Source organism: Sciurus vulgaris (assembly GCF_902686455.1).
Source record: "Sciurus vulgaris genome assembly, chromosome: 11".
Classification (NCBI taxonomy): Eukaryota; Metazoa; Chordata; class Mammalia; order Rodentia; family Sciuridae; genus Sciurus; species Sciurus vulgaris.
Window position 1 is genome coordinate 56,087,605 of NC_136472.1, and position 23,648 is coordinate 56,111,252.

The 23,648-nt window shown below is 33.0% G+C and overlaps 1 protein-coding gene across 40 annotated transcripts in view; it reads left to right on the forward strand.

The window, feature by feature from the left end:
- SOX6 (SRY-box transcription factor 6) overlaps window positions 1-23,648 on the forward strand; it is a 551,842-nt gene that overhangs the window by 70,634 nt on the left and 457,560 nt on the right. For 32 of the 40 annotated variants that reach the window (XM_079103752.1, XM_079103737.1, XM_079103729.1 and 29 more), the window contains exon 2: window positions 19,775-19,845. The gene's annotated coding sequence lies outside the window, so the exon portion shown is untranslated. Of the gene's footprint in view, window positions 1-4,872; window positions 4,909-19,774; window positions 19,846-23,648 lie in introns of all 40 variants that reach the window. The other 8 variants (XM_079103710.1, XM_079103748.1, XM_079103736.1 and 5 more) reach the window with 1 other exon arrangement.

Here is a 23,648-nt window from a genome sequence, read left to right on the forward strand (position 1 = left end):
CACACTTGCTTTTTATCATAGTATCCACTAAAAATACAGCTTCTGTAGACTATGATGTCATAGAAATGAATGTAGCATGATGTAATATTGAAATTCTGAACTAATTTGTGTTTGTAGTTTGCTGACTGATCAACAGATGTTGTGTATTCCTGTATTTCTCTTGGAAAGTTAACATATCCCACAGGGATTCTATGAGTTCTCTATTGTAAGTGGTGTGTTAAGGTTCCTTAGAACACAATTTAGAACTTAAAACTTTTTATACTCTTCTCTCATCTTCTGTGATACCATGTTTTTCTGATGTATATCATTTAGAAGGTGATAGTCACTTACTAAATTTTGGTTGACTTCCCTTGTTCTTAGGCAAGGGTTTGGTTCACTGAAACTGGAGGAAAAAGAACATAAGTACAGTTTGCAGTTCAGAATTAAGACATTTTAAAGTACCATGCTTTGCTGAGTAATGTTTTGCCATGCTTGCTTCCCTCCTGAATGAATTCTGATGACTGTAACACACTCAGATCGCTTGTCTAAGACATAGTTCAAAACCTTAATCTCCTCCCTTTTGTTTTTAATGTGAGGAACACATCTTAGACATCTGCTCTAAGAAAAACAATTAGAGAAATTAGATGCAGTGGTCTTATCCTGAGTGTTATTTTGCAATTTGGCTAGCTCCTGTGCTTTTAAGTTTTAGTAGCTTAATAGTCTTATTTCAAGGTAAACACTGTGAGGCAAATGTAGCTTCAAATTTTCTTATAATGGTTTGAGTCACCTTACTCTGATTCACCACTGCAAACTACCAAATTGGGAATAAGAATTCAGTGGGTAGATAACATCTGCTTTGGTAGCATTCAACTCACTGAATATACTTTTTGCAGAATTCAGGTACTGCAGTAAATAAATGAATAAGAACAGGTAAGCACTGGGCATATAAAAATCTACCTTAGAGAAACTTTTGATACATACGTTGCAATTCTGTTCTGACTTGGCAGAAATTTTTCTTGCTTAAAAAATTGGTTTAATCATCCCTGGAGTGTTAAGTGCTAAGTCAATATTTTGCTAATTATGCAGAAGGAGCACCAGATGGTTTCTAAGGATGACACTCTATGGGTGGGAGCACTGGCAACTGAAGCTATGGTAAACTTTGTAGCTCTGTAATTATTAGCATCCATAGCAACACGTCCATGTGCAATGAGACAGAGGAACAGATAAGTAAATGACATTTTTGTAAGTAAAAAATACAGTGAGTTCCAAAGAAAGTGTTTAGGTTACTTGTAAACTGCCATACTATAAGAATATATCATTTAGAATGAACCTCTTCTATTATAACCATCAAAAAAATGTGTTTGTATATATTTCCTTGGAAACTTAATTTTTTCCACTTACTATACTATTCCCTTTTCCCTGACAATCATCTTAAATTGTATTTATTCAATACAGTTGGATTCTTGACTAAGACAAAAATTCTGGGGAGTTTTTATTATATTTGCCTTCAGTTGACCTGCAAGACTGATTATTTTCTTTCCTCTAGCCCTCACCCTCTCCTGATCAGTTTAAGTACATTGGAAAATGAAGAATAAAAATTAGTTGCTGCACCAGAAATGTCTCTGTAACAAACTCTACAAATCTAAAGCAACTTGATTCCAGTTTCCAAGATGTAACAACATAAAACAACAATTATGACAACATATAAATTCAGAATACTCTATCCTGCAAGTCATTTTATTGGAAGCAAAAGTCAGGATGCAAATAACCATAATTTATTATAAAAATACAGCTTATTTTAAAAATGGACTTGGATAAGTAAATTGATATACAATGAAATATTTCTTTTTTTCAAGCTGGGTTAACTACAGTGTTCTTTGTTTTTAAAATGTGATGTAATTTTTTGTCTGGTTTGAATCTTTTGGTGTTACTATTTAAAAAAAAATTTTAGTTGTAGATGGACATGATGCCTTTATTTCTTTATTTTTATGTGGTGGTGAGGATTGAACCCAGTGCCTCATGCACGTGAGGCAAGTACTCTGCTGCTGAGCCCCAGCCCCATCCCCTTTTTGGTGTTACTCTGCAGTGAATATCCTTGTACAGTCAAATCTCTTTGTGTTCTTGTACAAGAGGTATCTATGGGAAAAATTCCTAGAAATGGAATTGTTGGTTAAAAGTTATATGACAATTTAAATTTTAAGTAAATGTGATTAAATGTCCTTTCATAGTTGCTGTGTCATTTTCTACTCTTAACAGCAATGTAAGAGAGCACCTGTTTCTCTATACCCTGGACCATACAAGTGAAAATGGATATGTCTTTGTTTTAACTTATATTTTTATCATTTTTAAATTAGATTGCTTATCTTATATTTAAATGTCAGGCATTTAAACTTGTTTTTAACCTTCCTTATTATAGAATATAATACCCAAGTAGAAAGATGCACAAAACAGAAATTTCATTTTAAAGTGAATGTCTGTGTAAGTGCCACTGATGTTAAGAAATACAAAGTTTACAGCACCCAGAGGCCCCTCTTGTTCCTCTATCAACCATTACCCCTCTCCCTTCTCCAAAGATAGTGGCTACTACTTCTCTTTCATGTTAATTGTTTTGCTTTTCTTTTTAGTTTCACCCCCAGAGTATGCATACTTCAATAACAGGTTTAGTCTGTCTGTAATCTATACTTTGCATAAATGGAAGTATACATTATATTTGTATGTATTTGAATCCTTTTATTCCATATTATTTTTGTGAGCTCCATTCTTATTATTTTATGTCGTGGTAATTTGTTCATTTTCATTGTCATCTAATATTTCATTATAAAATTGTATAACAGTTTATCCATTCTGTTGTTTACATTTTTGGGGCTAAAATGAATAATGTTGCCATAAGCCTTCTTGTATACTTGGTGTACAAGTGCATGCACTTTTGTTGGGTGAATCCTTAGAAGTAGAATTTCTGGATCATAGGATATGCTGCATTTTCCATATTAGATAATGTCAAAGTGCTTATACTTCCACCAGCAGTGCATGAAGAGTCCTCTTGTTATATACTTTCTGTCATTATTTTTGTTACCAAGTCTATAGTTCTAGCATTCTGGCAAACATGATGTATCATCTCATTATGTTTTTAATTTGTAGTTCTCTAAATGTTAATGTAATTAAGGACACTTTCATTGTCTTTTACGGATCCTTTTTTATTTATTTATTTTTTGGCCAATTTTCCTATTTAATTGCTTTTCTTATATTTACTGATTTGTAGGAGTTCTTATTATTTTCTGAATGCAAACTAGTTTATGGTCTTAGTTTGGGTTCCAACAAAAGTAGAGTATAAGATAAGGACTAGGGTGAGGACTAGGACTATCTTTGGGGGAGATTATCCCAGGAAGTAGAAGTGAGGGAGTAGTGCACAGGCTGTGAAGAAGGAAGAGCCTTATGTTCACACTGCAAGCATTGGGACTTGATTCCTTTAGGAACTCTGAGAACAGTACAGAATATCTGAAGGAGGAGAGTCTGCAACTCTTATTCTGTAGTGTTTGAGTTTCCTCCAGGGACAATTACTCTCCCAACTTTCAAGCTGAACCTTGCTGGGTTAAACATACTTTCCATGCTTCCAGAGAAGGTCCTGAGTGGAAGGTGGCAGGAAGTCCAGTGAGTGAGTGCCTGAGATGAAATACTTGCAAGCTCCCCTGGGGACTGCCCATTGCAGCTCTGGCTAAAATCAGAATCAGTCCAAAGAGCCCTTAAGTAGGGGCACCAGTAGCATCCCTTGGTGTTGCAAATATCTTTCTCCACACTTTAAAGGTGTCTTTGCTCTCTTATGGTGGCTTTTGATGAAAGGAAGTAATTAATATTTATGTAATCAAATTTATCTACCATTTCTACTTTAGCTCATGTGTTTAATGTCCTGTTTAAGAAAGCTTTTCTTACTTTGAATTCATGAGGACATTTTTAACTATTTTTAGACAGTTTTTTTTTAAAGGCGATAAAAGGTATGGATAATTTCCCTAGAGGAAACCTGTTACTTTTCCCTAAATATTAATAAAGTTAAGCACATTTCAGTGTTTATTAGTCATTTAGAAATTCTTTTATGATTCTCTAGCCATTGTTTTACTTTGCAAGTTTAGACCTATAACTGATTTTTGAATATGACAAAGAAGGAGTTAAAAAAAATTCCATATGGATGTCTAATTGACCCAGAATCATTTCCTGAAAAAAAAAAAAAAAAAAAAAAAAACTTTGTCCTTTTTCACTGCTTGCTAGTACCAACTTTCTTGTAAATAAAATACACGTACCTACTTACCTTTTTCCTTTTTTTTTGTGCTCTGTATTCTCTTCTAAAGAGGGTTTCTCCTCACTTTGTGTCAGTTCATCCCTGAATTAATTATCATTGCTTTACAATAAGTCTTGCTATCTGGTATAGCAAGTCTGTTCTTTGTGTTCAAGATTTTCTTTGTTTTTCCGGGGTATTTGGATTTTTATATAAATTTTAAAATCAATTTGGAAAGTTATACACACATAATTGGAATTTTGACTAGAATAGCATTCTATCTATAGATTAATTTCAAGAGATAGACTTCACAATTTTGAGTCTTCCAGTTCATGACATAGTATAGGCCTCCACTTATTAGATCTCTTGACTTATTCTCTAAAATCTTCTATCATTTATTACAATGAAGTTATGCATATTTTTCATTATGGATTTTACTTAGGCATTTGATATTTGTAATGACACATATAAATGAATTCTTTAAATGATATTTTCACAGTTTTTTTGCTTCATTTAAAAAATTTTTTTATTCGTTCTAATTAATTATACATGACAGTAGAATGCATTTATACATTTTGATAGATCATATATAAATGGAGTATAATTTCTCATTTTTCTGATTGTAGGATCACATTGGTCATGCAGTCATACGTGTATATGAGGTAATAACTGCTTCACTCTACTATCCTTCCTACCCCCACACCCCTCCTTTTCCTCCCTTCACTCCCCTCTACCTAATATAAAGTAACTCTATTCTTCCCTATTCACCCCCCCCCCAACCATTGTGACTTAGCGTCCACATATCAGAGAAAACATTTGGCATTTGGTTTTTGGGGTTTGTCTTATTTCACTTAGTATATTCTTCAACTCCATCCATTTACCAGCAATCAGCATAATTCTTTAAAGCTGAGTAATATTCCATCATGTGGTATATATATATCACATTTTCTTTATCCATTCATCTATTGAAGGGCACCTAGGTTGCTTCCACAGTAAACTGTTAGAAACATTGATGTTGGCAATGTCACTGTAGTATGCTGATTTTAAGTTCTTTGGATATAGACTGAGGAGTGGGATAACTGAGTCAAACAGTGGTTCCATTCCAGGTTGTCTGAGGAATCTATAGACTGTTTTCCATAATAATTGCATCAATTTCCCTTCCCACCAGCAATGTATGAGTGTACATTTCCCCCCACATCCTTACCAACATTGATTGTTGCTTGTATTCTTGATAATTGCCATTCTGACTGGAGTGAGATAAAATCTTAGAGTAGGTTTGATTTGCATTTCTCTGATTGCTAAAGATATTGAACATTTTTTTCATATATTTGTTGATTGATTGTGTATCTTCTTCTGTGAAGTGTCTGTTCAGTTCCTTAGCCATTTATTGATGGGGTTATTTATTTTTTTGGTGTTAAGTTTTTTGGGAATTCTTTATATATCATGGAGGTTAATGCTCTATCTGAGGTGCATGTGGTAAAGATTTTCTCCCATTCTGTAGGCTCTCTCTTCATGTTATTGATAGTTGCCTCTGCTGAGAAGAAGCTTTTTAGTTTGAATCCATCCCATTTATTGATTCTTGATTTTACTTCCTGTGCTTTAGAGCCTGGTTAAGGAATTCAGATCCTAGGCCAATGTGGTGAAGATTTGGGCCTACTTTTTTCTCAGTTAGGTACAGGGTCTCTGTTCTAGTGCCTAAGTCTGATTCATTTTGAGTTGAGTTTCATGCATGGTGAGAGATAGGGATTTAATTTCTTTTTGTTACATGTGGCTTTCCTGTTTTCCCAGCACCATTTGTTGAATAGGCTATCCTTTCTCCCATGAATGTTTTTGGCGCCTTTGTCTAGTATGAGATAATGTATTTATGTGAGTTTGTCTCTGTGTCTTCTATTCTGTATCATTGGTCTACATGTCTGTTTTGGTGCCAATACCATGCCATTTTTGTTACTATGGCTCTGTAGTATAGTTTAAGGTCTGGTATTGTGATGCCTCCTTCTTCATTGTTCTTGCTAAGGATTGCTTTGGCTATTCTGGGTCTCTTATTTTTGCAAATGAATTTCATGATGACTTTTTCTAGTTCTGTGAAGAATGTCATTGGAATTTTAATAGGAGTTGCATTAAATCTATATAACGCTTTTGGTAGTATGGCCATTTTGACAGTATTAATTCTTCCTACTGGAGTATGAGAGGTCTTTCCATCTTCTAAGGTCTTCTTCAATTTCTTTCTGTAGTATTCTGTAGCTTTTGTTGTAGAGGTCTTTCACCTTTCTTGTTAGATTCATTCCCCAGTATTTTTTTTTTTTTTTGAAGCTATTGTGAGTGGGGTAGTTTTCCTAATTTCTTTTTCAGTAGATTCATTACTGATGTATAGGAATGCATTTGATTTACGGATGTTGATTTTATATCCTGCTACTTTGCTGTATTCATTTATGAGTTCTAGAAGTTTTCTGGTGGAATTTTTTGGATCTTCGAAATATAGAATCATGTCATCAGTAAATAGTGATAGTTTGAGTTCTTCTTTTCCTATTCATATCCCTTTAACTTCTTTCATCTAATTGCTCTGACTAGAGTTGCAAGGACTGTGTTAAATAGAAGTGGTGAAAGAGGGCATCCTTGTCTTGTTCCAGTTTTTAAAGGGAATGCTTTCAATTTTTTCTCCATTTAAAATTATGTTGGCCTTAGAGTTAGCATAGATTTTATACTGTTGAGGTATGTTCCTACTATCCCTAGTTTTTCTAGTGTTTTGAACATGAAGGAGTGTTGTATTCTGTCTAATATTTGAGACAGATTTATTATGTGCATTTTGTAGATGAGGACACAAAAGTTACTTATCAAGGGAAAAGTAGGTAATCTATTGCATTACATACCTTGAGAGAAATATTGCTGATTCAAGGAAAGTTAGGTAGTGCTTTTGGCTAAACTAAAACTGTATTATACAAAATGCTGGATATGTATCCAATGGGTATTTCTCCATGCTATCGCCTAGAATTCCAACTAAAAATTTTAACAACCGTATAATATTATTCCTTGAAAATGGGCTATATTTTAAACTTTTCCTTGATTTTGGATATAGAACTCATATTGTCTCATCTCTTTTTTCTTCTGCATTTTAAATTATAAAATTAATCATGTTGATGTCAGAACAGATTTTATGGATGGAAATACGGTGTTCCAGTTTCTACAACCTTTCTATAAAGGCATAATCATTTCTATTTTATTTTATTTTTTTATTTTTGGTGCCAGAGATTAAACCCAGGGGTGCTTTACTACATCCCCAGCCCCTTTTTATTTTTTATTTTGAGGCAGACTCTTGCTAAGTTGCTAGGGCCTCACTAAGTTGCTGAGGCTGGCTCTGAACTTGTGATCCTCCTGCCTCAGCCTCCCAAGCTGCTGGGATTACAGGCATGCATTACCTTGCCCGGCTCTATAATCACTTATGATATAAGTAGATAAATGTATAATATATAACACTTATATACATATATAAACACTGAATTTGTTTAGTCAGGGTAAGTTTAGTCATTTATCCTCCCTACATCAACCTACCAGTTTACCTTTTTCAGTGTCATTTTTGAGGTTATGATTTGATTTAAAACTCATTTTTCGTTTGAATCTTAATCTTTACCCAACTTTTAATTATTTTAAAGTAAAACATCTTTTTCCTTTGACTGTAAGAAATGAATGCCAATGCATGTAAAATTCTCAGATAATATGGAGAGGAATAGAAAGAGAATACAAAGACCCTTATAATTTCAACACTCAATATAACCTTTTGTCCTTTTTCTCAATACTCTATGCTCTCAGCATTCAGTAATGTTTTGCTGAATATCCTTTTAATTTTCATATGCATATGTACTCATATGATAACTTATATTATGTTAACAGAACAGACCACACATTTGTTTCCTTAGCTCCCCCCCAGTAATTATGGATATTTTTCTTGTTGATAAATATGGATGAATACATGTCACAATTTTGATGACTGCATTATCTTTATTTTCTGATTGAATCTTATTCTGATATTGATGGACCTTTGATGGTTTTCAGGCACTTATTATCAACAACATATCAATAAACATTTTTATACATGTCATTACCTACTTGTCCAAGAATTTCCTTAGGATAAGATAGAACTTTTGTATCAAAGAACATGGATGTTTAACATCTGGATATGTTAGAATGAGAATCTTTTGCTTTTTATTTACGCTCTTCCCATATTGTGTGAGATTTTGCCATCGGTGATCTCAGAAATGGAAGATTTGTCAAATTGTCCCCTAGAAAGTTTGGGCTGTATTACACTGTCATGTAGTCTTGTTTTTCCTCTTACTCCTCCTTAGCCTCCTCCTCCTCGAGGCTTACTTATTAACAATACTTTAAATTTTTCTAAAATGTTATCTTGTATTGAGATGTATTAACATTTTAAGGTTAATTGTGATATTGAATATATTTTTAGCTTCTTTTTCTCTTTTCTCATTTGTAAATATTCCATTTATCTCTGTTGCTAATGTTTTCTTATTGATTTGTTGGAGATCTTAATATTATTTCCTCCATCTCTTCACTTTTAAAAGGGCAGTGGTTTTTGTCCCAGTGCTGGCATTAGCACAGTAATGTTTGGAACTGAGAATTATGTGGTGTGTAGCAGGGTATTTTTCCTGTGTATCTCTGCATGAATGCACACACACACACACACACACACACACACACACACACACACACACAGTTTCATCAGATCTCTTAGGGGTGGAGGAAGTCAGTAAAAGAAAGTGAAATTAGGAAAATTCCCAGGACAGGAAAATAAGGAATTTGTATTTCGTTTGGGGTTTGGAGAGATGGGAAGGTGCTGGCACTGGACAAATGTATTTTGGAATCCAGGCATTTTAATCTGCTCCCATTTTACAAAGTTATCTTTGGTCAAGCAAGTAATTGCAAGAGTGAAGTAGTGAAACTGATATTTTGTGAGAAAACTGAATGCTGAAGATCCCATTTTACAGATGGAATAACTGGAAACATTTATTTTCCTCTTGGAACAGACATAAGCTTAGTAATTGGAAACTTTGACTTATAATGAAAGTTGTGTCACCAACTTGTCACATGGTTCTTAGTGAGTTATGTTTCTGTTTCCTTGACTGTAAATTTGGGTACATCTCATTCCGTTACCTCTGATATTTTTCACTTAGAAAGTGAGGCAATCTCTGAGAGAGACTAGGCCAAGTCTTTTCTGAATTTTAAAGTGAAATCTTCAAATTGTTATGAGGAACATATAGTAAAAGTTTTAGCAAGATCTCACCTATGATTCTCATTGTTTCAGTATTTTTGAGAGTGAGCAAAAGATATAATCAGAGCTCTTAAGGACTAACATAGTATCTAGATAAGTTCCTAGTTGGTCTGTAGTGTTTGGTTGTTGAACATGATAATATGATAGCATTGCCCAGGACATAGTTTTAAGGTCTTGCTACTGTTAAGAAATTCTTCTTTAAAAAAAAATGGATGACCATATCAGCCACTATGTCATCTGTTTAAGTTGTGACTTTGACAAATTTCGGCTGCCTCAGAAAAAAAGCAAAAAGAAAATGCCTTTGTAGAAGGCATACCCCATTTAGGAAGCATTTTATATCTCTAATCCTCACAAAGACCTGGGGAGGAGAGTAATAATATCCCCATTTAAAGTATATATTTATTATTTTAGAAAATGATATTATATAATTTTATATTCTTTCTTCACCTAACATTTTATGCAAAGCTGTAATTATTGGTCTCTACTAGGCTATGAACTCTTTGAAATCACCAATTCCACTTCATCCATGTTTGCTTTTCCAGATCTTAAAACAGTGCCTGGTACAGAGCAAGCATTTGGTAAATGATGAGTAACTGATATACTCCAGGATTTAGGGCTCTTAGTTAATTAGCCCATAGTTACAAAATCTTTATTTTCTCTTTTTTTAGGATTGCTCTTCTTTTAAATTTCTACCATGAATTGAGAAATGTTTAAAAAATATAAAGTGCCACATATATGCTATATTGCAAGTTCAGGCCATGTTGCCTTTCTGCATTCACATAAGTTGTTCCAGTCTGTATCCAGTTAATAATGCAGCTGTTATTTTTATAATTATCTGAGTACATATTTGTACAACAGGCGATGTCAACTCATCTAAGTTAGTTGGTATTATTTGCCTGATACTTTAAATTACAGAGCTCCATTACCAAAGTCATTATTTGTGGTTAAGAGGGAGTGGCACTGAGAGTGGCAAGAAGTTTCTTAACATTACTATCAAAATTGACCCTTGTTAGATGTCTTTAAATTTATCTTTGTTTAACTACCTAGAGTAAGTATGAATCACAGACCTGTCTCATTTGTTTCTATCAGTTTACTCTATAATAAGCTGTAGACTGATAAAAAAAGATGCATGAATTAAAAATCAGTATTTGCAAGATTTTGTTAAATGATTGGTTTTTAAATGTTCTGCCATTCTATTCCTGTTTGTGAACAGAATTCAGGGAGAAAAAACTGAGCAGAGAGAGGTATCTTTCCCTTTTTTGAGGATGATAACACACTGCAATGTGAGACTGTTCTAACTACAATATTTATCTTACAATGAATTCAAATTGTCAGTTGCTGGGAATCTGGGATTGTGCTTTATTGTTCTGTATCCCCAGAGATCCCTATTCATGCCATGCATCCTGTGGACTCTCAGAAATGTTAATTGAATTTCTGGAGAATAGCTGGTGTCTTTATCTCAAATTAAAAAAGAAAAAAAAAAAGCATAAGACATATCTTTAAGCTAAATTTTATGGCTAGTTTCTAATACTATCTTACATTTAAGAAAATATTTTATCTTTAAAACAAGAACTCCAAAATCATTGAAAATCCTTTCAGCAAGATAAAACATTTTATAGTTATGAAATTTTCATTTTTCCACTAATGTTTTCTTTTTGAGTCTATTTACATTTTGAGCCTTTTAGCTCAGAAGTTCTTGAAGTTTAGCATGTTGGGAATTACTATGCTTAAAAACGGATTCCCAATCAGTGAATCTGGGTGGAGCCTAATAATCTTTGAAAAGTTTTAATTTTAATAAGCACCCTAGGTGGTTTTGATAATGGTTGTCTGAAGATTATGTTTTGATAATCACTTTTCTCTCCCATCCTGCTCACGTAAGACTCCCTTTTGTTGTTAAGAGGTATCACATGTGCCTGAATCAGGATACAAGAAAAAAAGAGATACTAAAAAACACAGTAATGGGTGTTATTTCAAAGAAGTATATTTTGTTAAGAAAAGCAAGAGACATGAAGAAAGGATAAAAGAATACAAGCTTGCCAGGTACCTTGGTATACATGCCTATAATCCCAGTGACTCAGAGGCTAAAACAGGATGATCACAAGTTCAAGGCCAGCCTCAGCAATATAGTTAGGCCCTAAGCAACTCAGTGAGATCCTGTCTAAAAAAAAAAAAAAAAAAAAAAAAAGAAAAAAAGTGTGTGTGTTTTGGGGGAATCTGGGGATATAGCTCAGTGGTAGATTGTCCCTTAGTTAAAGCCCCAGTATACTCCACCCCAAAGTACAAGCTTATTGAGTAAAAAATCATAAGTACACTCCAAAATGATTTTTGATACATTGCCATTTTTTTGCTTCTTATTTATTTATTTATTTATTTATTTATATTTTTATTGTAAACAAATGAGGTACATCTTGTTTCTCTGTTTGTACATGAAGTAGAGGCATACCATTTGTGTAATCTTACATTTACATAGGGTAATGGTGTTTGATTCATTGTTATTTTTTCCTTCCCTCCCACCCTTCTTTTCCCTCTATATAGTCCCTCCTTCCTCCATTTTTGCCTCCCTCCCGCCCCCCATTATGTATCATCATCCACTTATCAGCGAGATCATTCATCCTTTGGTTTTTTGAGATTGGCTTATCTCACTTAGCATGATATTCTCCAATTTCATCCATTTGTCTGCAAATGCCATAATTTTATTATTCTTTATGGCTGAGTAATATTCAATTGTATATATATACCACAGTTTCTTTATCCATTCATCAATTGAAGGGCATCTAGGTTGCCCTTTTTATTTGATCCTAGTCAAGTGGCCTTGCTGCTTTATGTTGTATTTTTGAAGTATATGGAATTTTTCTGTATTTAGGACCTTAAAATCCCAGAGTTTTGGGGAGTAACTCACATGGTGATTCTCTAAATAGTTTTTTAAGTTTGTGGTGTGTGTTTTGATCTTGGTTCATAGTGATAAGATGCCTTTGTACAATGCCTTTCAAAAGCAAAAGATGTGCTTTCTAAATAGTCCTATTCATTTTTCATGTAGACACTATTTTTATGCTGACTATCCTTGTTCACAGAGAACTGCTCTTGATTTGTTACTTCAGGAGGACAATAAAGTATTGGCAGTTGTAAAAAGATGTCAAACTTAGGCAAGCATATTTCTGATTTGTAATCCAGTCACACATGTTGGCAGAGGTGAAGTGGTGGGCCTAGGGAATGCAACATTAGTTGCTTTTCTACTGATCTAGAAATACCTTGCCCCTGACTATTTATAATCTATTAAAGTAGGCTTAAAATATGTTACATAAAGTATAAGGGTATACTTCCTAGTGAGTTTGGATAAAATAAACAATCGTAGATAGTAGAGTGGTAGTGACTTCAGAAGAGAAGTGGTATAGCAGTTCCTGCACATCAGTGTAAAGCCAGGCCAGCTGTAAGTCACCTGGAGAGCTTTTAAAAAATGGAGACTCCTGGTCCACTCAAAGAGATTATGGTTTAGAAGGTCTGGAGTGAGGATCACAAATTTGAATTTTATGAAAGCTTTCTAAGTGAATTTATAATCAGCTAATGTTTGGTGCAAGTTTCAACTTGCAACTCGGTGTGAGGATTCTTTTTACAATTTTCTTGACAAAGAGATATCTAACTTACTTTTGATAACTACTTTGTGAACAAACTTATTCCATTGCTTTTAAAGATTTATCTTGGACTGAACTAAAATCTACCCCTTGTAATGTCTACCCACTAGTATTGTTCTTTTGGAAAGAGGAAATAGAAACTAACTTTCAACCAGTTATTACTATATTACACCAGCTCTTGTAGATTTTGTTACCTCTTGGCTTGAAAATATTAAGCTAGTTAGTTTCCTCAGTTGAAAAATGGAGCAATAGAGTAGATGATCAGTTTTCTAATGTAGTTCATGGACCCTGGGGACCCCTGAGACCCTTTCAAAGGGTCTTCAAAGTCAAAATTATTTTTGTCATAATGCAAATTACTATTTGCCTTTTTTACTGTATTAACAACTGCACTAAAGATGCAATGCAATTGTAGGTAAAACTGTTGGTTCCTTAGCATAAATCAAGATACTGACGTCAATGTATATTAGGACTCATTGAATTCTTTATCCTTATTACTCATGGGAAAAATGAACAAAAACCAACTTTGCTTAATGTTATAGATGAAGCAGTGAAATGTATTAATTTTATGAATTCTTGAGTACATTTTTCATGCTCTAAATAGGAAGTATGTATAAAGCACTATGCTGTATATGTAGTATCATGGGTATCTTCAGGAAAATCACTTGAGTTGAAATAAACTAAGTTAGGTTAGTATTGTGCAGTTTTTACTTGAAAGAATGGCTAACACCATGGTTATGGCAGACAGTTTAAAAAATGAATAAAGTGAGCCTGCTCATTTTAAGAAAAGCAGCTGACTTTTTTTTGTCAATAAAATTCAAGCTTTCAAGGAAGGAGTAATGGTTTGGAAAACTTGTATTCACCACTATGAACTTGACATTTTCCTGTGTACTTAAAATCTTTTCTGGTGAGGCTGTGGTAATAGTAAAAAAATGTGATTAAAAATTTTAAAAAAATACATGTGCCAACATTTTAAAGATCTGCATAACTCGGTGAACCAGTTTTTTCTTTTCCCCCAAATGAACCAAGGTGTGATGTTAAAAGTCATGCATGGCTAAAAGACGCATTTAAAGGCTAGAGGATATTTAAAAAACAAAATAACAAAAAAAAATTGATATTTAGTTTTCACATGCTACATTAACAATTAACCTTTCAGGAATGACTACTTGACAAATTTTGATGTAGCATTAAAGAAGAATAGCTACTGTAATCTGAAAAGGCTATTAAAACACTACCTCTTTCCAACTACATACCTGTGTGAAAATTGGTACCTGCCAAATACTCTACCAAACCAAAGTATTGCAACAGGTCAAATGCAATGGCATCCATGAGAATGTAGCTATTATGAAAAAAACCCAGGCACTTAAGAGTTTTGCAAAAATGTCAAACATTTCGAGTCTTCTAATTTTGAAAATAGGCTTATATTTAACAAAATATGTAGTAAGTTTATTTTCAATGAATTAATAAAAATTTTCAGTTTTAGTTTTTAATATAATAAACATTGATAAATATAACACTAGCTCTTTGGGACTTATTAAAATTTATTCTTTTTAGTTATACATGACAGTAGAGTCTATTTTGACATATTTATACAAACATGGAGTATCTCTTATTCTAATTAGGATCTCAGTCTTATGGATGTACACAATGTTGAGATTCACTGTGATGTCTTCATATTTGTACATAGGAAAGTTATGTCAGATTCATTCCACTGTCTTTCCTATTCCTATCCCCCTCCTTTCACTTCATTCCCTTTTGTCTAATCTATTGTCTTTGGGACTCATAATACATTTTATAAGAATGTGAAATAGTCCAGAGATCAAAGAGTTTGAGAGCCACTGGACTAGCTGATGTCTAAAGTTGGTTGTACTACCAACTTTAGAACATGCAATCTTTCTAATGTAACATGATTTCCATAAAGTTTCTTAGCAAATCTACTCAAAATTCGTTGTTCACCTTTTCTAAAATTTTTTCATCAATATTGAAATATTATTGAAGATGTAAATTGACCAGCATAGAATACATGAATAGGCTACTATGAGTTGACTTCATTAATAACTATCTTTGGAGATCTTTAAGATTAGAAGAAATTGCTGTTTCTTTGAGAAAAATAAGTTATTCCAGGAAAATAAAGTGTTGAACCAGGTAGCATCTTAAATTGTCTTCCTTGACCTTGGAAATAACTCTTTTGCCTTAGGGGTACAAATACCAATAAGTAAATGCTTATTTTCTATTCACTATTGTGGTGTCCTTAGTTTTTAGAAATTGTATTTTAAAAAATTTTGGCATTAGCTTAGTATCAATTCTTTTGAAATCTACATTTCACATTTTATTTTTTATAGTCTATCTAAATTCTGCATTATTTATATCATTACTCAGGACAAAAGTAAAGCTAAGCATTATGGAGTTGAAGACACATGGTAAATGTTTAGCCTTCTAAAGGTATAAAGAAAAAAGTGATAATAGTAATAAAGAGGTTCCTTTTTTGTGTGTGAGGGAAAGGGGGACATAGCAATACTTTTCATGCAAAATCACATTTCCAGGAAAATTCATTTGACTGTGCATACAGGATAATTTTTAATGCCCTTAATTTTAATTTTGATGAAAAGACCAGGCATTGAAATTTCCCCCAAAAGTTAGTTGAAAAAATAAATGCTTTGAAGGCAATTATTTTAACTCAGTGGTTTGTTATTTTAACTCAGTGGCTTAATGTTACTATTAAGTTAGTGAACCAATACATTAAAGAGTTATTTAATTCTTGATGAGTTTTAAACATACAAGGGTATAATTTAAGGAAATGTGGACAAAGTTTAGCTACATACGGTTTTAGAAGCACATTAGTACTTTAAATAGTACCTTAGAATCATTGGCTATCAGGGTTAGAAGGTCATTTAATGAAACCTCTCATCTAATCCTTAAACCTTCTTGCTAAAGCAAACAATAAAAGAAAAGGGGAGAGAAATAAAGCAAATAATAATAAAGAAGAGATGGGTGTAACTTAGAGACAGTTTTAAGCAGGATTAATAATTTAGCTTGAAAGCTTTTAAAGTCTAATTATAGGGAGGAGGTGGCAATGTTTTATTTGCTGTTTACCTTTGATCTCTTAGCTCTTTTTTGGTAGAGTTTTACGTGCTTTTGTGAAAATGTTTATGATTTTTAAATTTGATTTCTAGATACTCGTTTGAAGTTACCCTGTAAATCTGAGGATTAAAAAAAAAACAACTAATGTTATTATTTGGCTCTTGCTCCCAGACTAATATTAAGCTGCCCTAGATCTGATTTCTTTTGAATGTATGAATGGTATACTAAATTTTAGGAATAGCTTGATTCTTTTGGGATGCTAGACACGATTCATATAGAAAGACTAAATAATGCTAACCAATAAATAAGGAAGTAAAAATAAACTTGGAACTCACTATCCAATATTAACATTTTTATGCAATTATGCTTTTTGATATCTGCATATATACACATGTATTTGATTTTCTATAAATTGATTCTTACTGTTCATGTTGTATTTTTTAATTCAGAAATATAGTTTGACCATCTTTTTATGTCAATATAGATTCATATTGTGATTTTTTTAAATAGTTGCAAAGTAGTGTTATGTTTATGTGCTGTAATTTACTTACCTATCGGGTTGTTTTCAATTTTTGACGTATATATTATATGTGGTATATCTTTTAACATTTTTGTAATTAGTTCCTTTGTTAAATTTCCAAAAAAGTTGTGTGTGGCTGGGCATCATAACATATACCTGTAATCCCAGCTATTTGGGAGGCTGAGGCAGGAGGAGTCTAAAGTCAAGGCCAGCCTGGGCAAGATTATGAGACCCCTGTCACAAAATAAAATAAGGTCTGAAGATGCAGCTCAGTGGTAGCGCGCTTACCTAATATGCATAAGGCACTGGGTTTGACTCCTAGCATCACACACACACAAGTATGCACACATACACACACAAATGTTGTACACTGTTTACAATCCCATCTCTGATACATGAAAGCTCTTATTTTTCCATACCCTTACATCCATTTTTTTTTTTGGTGCTGGGGATTGAACCCAGAGCCTTGTGCATGCAAGGCAAGCAATCTACCAGCTGAGCTATATCCCTAGCCCACATCCATTTTTTAATGAAATATTTTGCTGATATTGTAGGTAAAATGTTTTATTACATTTCTTTGATTTTTGAGAGATGTTAATATTTTGATAATATTTTAATGTTACTTAACATTTATATTGTACATTTCTTTAATAGATTATGCATTTTTATGTTCAAGTGTTTGTAGCAATGCAATTTTTAAAATTTAGTAAATTAAGGATGTATAAAAGATTTAACAACTTAATAGTGTTGAGCCTGTCACCACTGATGATTAGATATAAAAGTCTATAGCACATGTTGGGTCATTGAAATTCTTGAGTGGAAGAGATCTTTTTTTTAAACTTAAACTTACTGTGTTCTTCTAGTTCAGTGCAATTCCTAACCCATGATCACTATTTGCTGATTGAATGAATGAACAAATAGAGGATTGGAACAAATCTGTGGGTGATTGGTTGTTCCCTTTTACTAAACAGATTGTAATTTTCCAGAACATATGGTGATATGCTCTGGCATTTCTTTCTGTATCTTCTCACTTTTGTGCTGCCCTCAGGACAAAGTGACCACTTTTATTTTTGGAAATGTCTTCTTTAGGATAAACTCTTCTTAAAAAAGTGACTTAAGTTTTGTGTGTACTAATTCTTAACTCTCTCTGTCACAAAATAGTGTTTATGTCTAAGTTTTCAGTTTGAGGAAGTATGCATTAAGGTAATTTTTCCTTTATAATAATGAGCTCTGTGACCTTAGGCATTTATTCTCTTTTAATTGTTTGTTCTAATGTGCCAGTCATCAGTTGATAATATAATTCAGAGTTGCTTTAAATTCTATAGTTGGATTGCATTGATATACATATGAAATATATTGACTTTGTTTTGGTATACATTAGACTGTCATTTGCACTGATATGATGTCTGGAATCTGAATTGCTCCAAGGTCAAAAATATTTTCAGAATTATAGGTCTTAACTCCTGAAGAGTCCAGTGGTTGAAAAAATTAGATCTATGTTAGCCATTATATTCTTTACTAACTTTGTATAGTTTACATAGTATGTCCAGGTAGGGTTGTATGGTGTCCCAGATAGAATTATTCTCCTGGATTCCCAAACCTCAGAAAGTTATGAAGAAAAGGGTATAGTAACAAAAATTAATGATAGAACTATCTTTCCTTGGCTAGACTCTATTATATTTCCTGTACATGTGGAAATAGGCCTTACAGAATTGCTGGAAACTGGTGAAACTGGAGTGGAGAAGGTCTGGGGGGTACCATTTTCTACCAAAAAAAAAAAAAAAGTCAAGGGAAGAAACCTAATGGAATTAACTGCTGATACTTAAAGCTGTCCAAATGTCCAGGCCTTATTATCTATCAATTGTTAATGGAAAATAAAATAAATTATCTTGGTCACTTAGTAAAAGCATATTTTAGGGACTGGGGAAGGTCTGAATTAGATCTTTGTTTCATATCCCAGCTTAATTTCAGATGCCAGTACTTAATCTATTAAGGCCATTTGTACTATAATTGCAAAGTTGGGCATAGTTGTTCCTACAAATATTGATCAAGATACATTTTTTTTTGCCCAGGATGAATTTTATTTAAACCTAGTTAGCTCTAACTAACTTAGATATTTACTGGCTATATTTTGAAAACACAGATTCAATCAAACCAATCCCTAGAGCCTAGGAAAGTTTCTGACCTAAATTAGGAACTCAAGTTCCATTATTATTTTCATTTGAACTCTACTCATAGCCATCCTCACATTCTGGAAGGAATACAGCCTCTGTAACAAAGTTTCTTTGTTTTCATGGAACTAAAAATGTGCTGTATTTAGACCAAACAATAAAAATAAACTACTGAATTACCTTCTAATGCACAGGGGTTGTGGAGAGAGGGAATCATAGATATTTAGAGGCATAAAGTGACTCATTGTGCTAGTTAAACTTTTTTATAAGGCTAGCTCCATGTGTTTGAATTGCATCTGTTACTCCTTCAGCCAAAACTAAAGTGTATGCAAGCAAAAGAATTTCGAATTGAATTGTGGCTTATATAGGATGCATTTTGTATAGCTGAGCTATAAATAATGGGCTCCGCACCTCAGACACAACAAAAACTGCTTCCTTTTTTTCCCATTCTACCTATAAGGTATTCCAGTTAAACACATTCAAGATATTCTCTATGAAACTAATTCATTTTAACTTGCTGAGATAAATTAACTTGTTTTTCAAAAGTAACTTGTCTTACTCTCTCCTTTAAAAATCTCCTTTTTTTAAAAACCTAGTTATATTTTTAAACATCTACTTTTTTACTGACTTTTTTTTAAAAAAGCCATAATGGATGGAAGTATTCTTAGATGTAGGATAATGAAATTATTGTTCCTTTTGGCATTATCATCTTTGAAAAAGTTGTTAGAGTAGATGAGGACAACTGCCTGTATTAAAAATTGTATGATTTATTGCCAGAATGTATACTTATTTAATAAAGTGTATAAATGCAGTTTACTTGTCCTTTTTGATTTCATTTTGTGTCTAATTTTCCAGGTCACTTTCATGAATTCAAAGGCAATTTACCAGTGATTTCTGGGTGCTGGGGCTGATTTTTGTGCATAATTGTAAGTATTGATTTATTTATTACTGTACTCATTATGTAGTGAAACAGTTACAGTATATAAACAAATCCTTTGTGTGTGAATTTTTATTAGTTTTTTGATACTTGTCACAAAGTGTTATTTGTATTATTGTGTTATTACTTTTTTTTTATAAGAGGACTATAGAAAAAAATGTATCAGCTGATGAAAAGGACTGTTGTGACTTCCAGTGAAAAAACACAATGCAGGGCCCATTATAAAGAGACTAAAGAATAAACATCTTACTTTCTTGGAATGAGACTCAATTGGAGGAATGAGTTACCTTAAAGATGCTAGTCTATATGCACATGAGTAATTTACCCTGATAACTTCTTACATGTTCTGGTTATCTGGACTTGAAAAGTATTGTGTGCTTGTGCTCAGAGAAAAGATGTGAGATGGTATGGAATTCTAAGTGCTGTCAGCACATGAGGAGATTATGTACTAAGGACCCAAACACTCATTTGGTGAATGTGTAATATACATCAAAATGGTGGTATTCCTGTCTTTTCTCCCATCCCCCAAACACCATTATATTTTAAATGGTAATTTGGTAAACAAAGGTAACTTTTCTCAGGAAAGAAGGTAAATTTAAGAAACAAAAAAGACATGAACTTTAAAGATCTGTTAAAGCACTTTAATCAATATATATTTATTGTATAGAAGTAGTTGAGATTATATAAACAGATTTAAAAATGACTTTCTGGGGCTGGGGATACAGCACAATGGAACACAGGCCCTGGGTTCAATCCCCAGCAAGCGCGCGCGCGCGCGCACACACACACACACACACACACACACACACACAAACCCAGAAGACCCACAGTTAAGTAGCTTGAGCTAAAACATATTCATATCTGTGCATTGTTGTAAACTATTGGCATTTAAGGGGCTCTTTTACATTTCATAACAGCAAAAACAGAAAACTTTTTCTTTGTTAGTTTACTGAATATACTTTCAGGGAAGTATCTGAAAAAAGTAATCTTTTAAGTTGGAGTTTACGTGATTCAGTATTTACCTAGAAAGCAGTGAAAATTTGTTTAAAATCAGTTTTACCTTTCCTTTAGTGGTAGTATTGATTGGTTCATGCATTTTGGATCAACTTTTTAAAAAGTAGATGGGCCTGTTTAAAATATTTTAATAAATTTTGTATATTTTTAATGCTTTAAGAATAGTTATTTTTATGAAACTGCATTGATTTACATTTTATTATTTGAAGACTTAATTCTTGCTTAAAATGAAATTTTATAAACTGCGTGGTTCATTTGGGTTAACTATAAACTTTTAATTTGTGCAAAGTACAATGGTGAGGATTAGGAGGAAAAGAAGATGGAGAAAGAAATGTAATGTATCTTTTTAAGGGCTCTTAATGAAGACAGGATTCTAAGGAGCTGAGTTTATCCTATTAGAAATCTGAATGAAGGGAAATAATTTTGAGCTGTCCAAATCTTATCTTAATTGCTTTGTTCTCTTTTTTACTTCCTTTCTCTTTTCTTTCTTATCTTTGAAGTCATTCTCATTCTAGTAAAATTTTAGGATGATTAAAATTTTTAAAGTGACAAGTACAATTACTGTCACATCAACCAAGGAGAACTTCCTTAATATATAATTTACAATTCTCATCACCTAAAGATTTTGTATCCTAAATTCTTCACTTCTTTCCCTGCACCAAAGACACATATAGGCTAGCTTTAAATGGAGGAGAACCAATTAGTTGAAAATTTTCTTGTGATTTAACAAATGGAGAGGTTAAAATTAGAGGGGGCACTGTTGATACAGTTTTCGTGTTATTTTTGGAGTTTAACTTTAAAAACAAAAACTTTTAGTTAGACTTTGATTCCTGAGGCAGAAGTCATGGTAGTCAAACAGGCCTAAAATAATTATTTTCTTGTTTTGAAGATTTCCATATACTAGAGTAGAGTATGAACTTTGCTGTTCCTTGGGTTAGCAATCTCAAGCTTTGTTAGGACCATCTCCTGACTGATCTCTCAACTGCAGAACCTTCTTATTAAAGAGATGGGGCAGGATACTATGACTAAGATAAGTGAGATGAAACTAACATGGCATTAAGAATTTTTGAGTTTCTGTTTCTTTCAATTATTATGGAAACTGTTCTTCACTTACACTGGATGATAAAGCAGCTCAAACAAAAGAAATATTAATCTAGTTAGGCTTAAGAACAAGTAAATGAGCTGCTTTTATGAATTTTAATTTCCATGTCTTGCAACTGCATATTTGCTACATGATCTAAGGCAGAAAGTTATACCTCATGGTCATGGGGAGATTTCTTAGTAAGGTATCAGAAGCTGGTTTATGAGATAAGGAAAGTGGGATATTGTTTTGCACATCCATAATGAATAGGTCACATCAAGAGTGTGAGAACCGATTGGAATCTTACCTAGTCACATCTACTACCCAGGTCAAAAGAGGAAAACACTGTAAAGGAAAATGACTTATCTCTTCAAAAACTATAATATTTCCAGTGTTTTTAAGAAATTAAGCACCTGTCTCTTTTCCCAAAGTAGGCATTGTGTAAGAAGGCCTTATTTTGCATGTGAGTAACTCACATTTAATTTTTTAACTCTAATGAAAAAATAATTATGTAACTCCGACTTTTCAATTTTACTAGGGCAATAAACAATTGGTTAAATAAAACAAAACAACAACAAAGGTGGTTCATTAGGTACCCGGATTTTCCAGGTTACTCTAGCCACATTAGTAATTTGATCAATGAATTCCCTTTTATAAAGTTCTGTCTCAGTTCATGGTTTCTATTAGCAACCTTTTTCCTTGGGCCTCTCACTAGTTCTTTACTGTCTGGTACAAAAAGTGATAATTGTTTAATCCCAGGCTTGAAGCAGTAATAACAGTATCTTAAGTTGGTAGGACTCCTGATTTTGCAGACATTAAAAACTCTGTGATATGAGTAGGAATTATCCTTATTTTTGCAGAGTAGAGGACTTGAACTTGAATTCAAGGTATAAATTCAGTGATCTTTCCATGCTGTCTTCTCTGAGAGAGTTTCTGAGGTTTTTCAATCACTGTTTCAAACTGTACATGGTTACTGAATAAATAATTTTGAAAAGTTAGGGTAGAGTAAGTCAGAGAAGACATTGCAGAGAGCCTTCTATTACTACTTCATTTCTTCATTTTTCCTGAGGCATTTGGTTCTCCCTGACATTTTCTTATACTTCTATTCCAAAACTGCCACACGTTATAGCTTCAGCTGAATTTTTTTGAATTGCATAGATATTTAGGAAACAAACAAAGAAAATCATGAATTCATGTCTTTGTGGTATTTTAAAATGGAAAGAAATCAGTTTCAGACTGAGCAGAGCCCAGACCAAAGCTCCCTCAGTGAGAACATCTGTGATTTTAAGGACAAGTAGCTCTAAGTGCATTATCTTTAAAAAATATTATTCCAAGCTAATCTTGACATAGAGCAGGTAAATAAAAAAGATGAGCTGTGAAAATCCACAAATAGGGCTTGAATGCCATTTTCCATGACAACGGGAGCTGCCCCATGAAAGCATTAATGCTGGGAATGTAAGGAATTTAAAATTGTACCTTTTCAGTTTTACAGTTGTGTGCTCATGTTAATTAGAGATATACTGACATTTGAAGTATCTACATTAATACACACAGCCACTATACATTTGTGAACCGTGGGCAGAAATCTACTTTAATTGAAAGGAATTTGCTAATCTGAATGTGGATATCTATTACATTTTAAGCTTTTAAGTTTTATATACTAGTGCCCTTAGATACTTGTTCTTTATGCTCTCTCT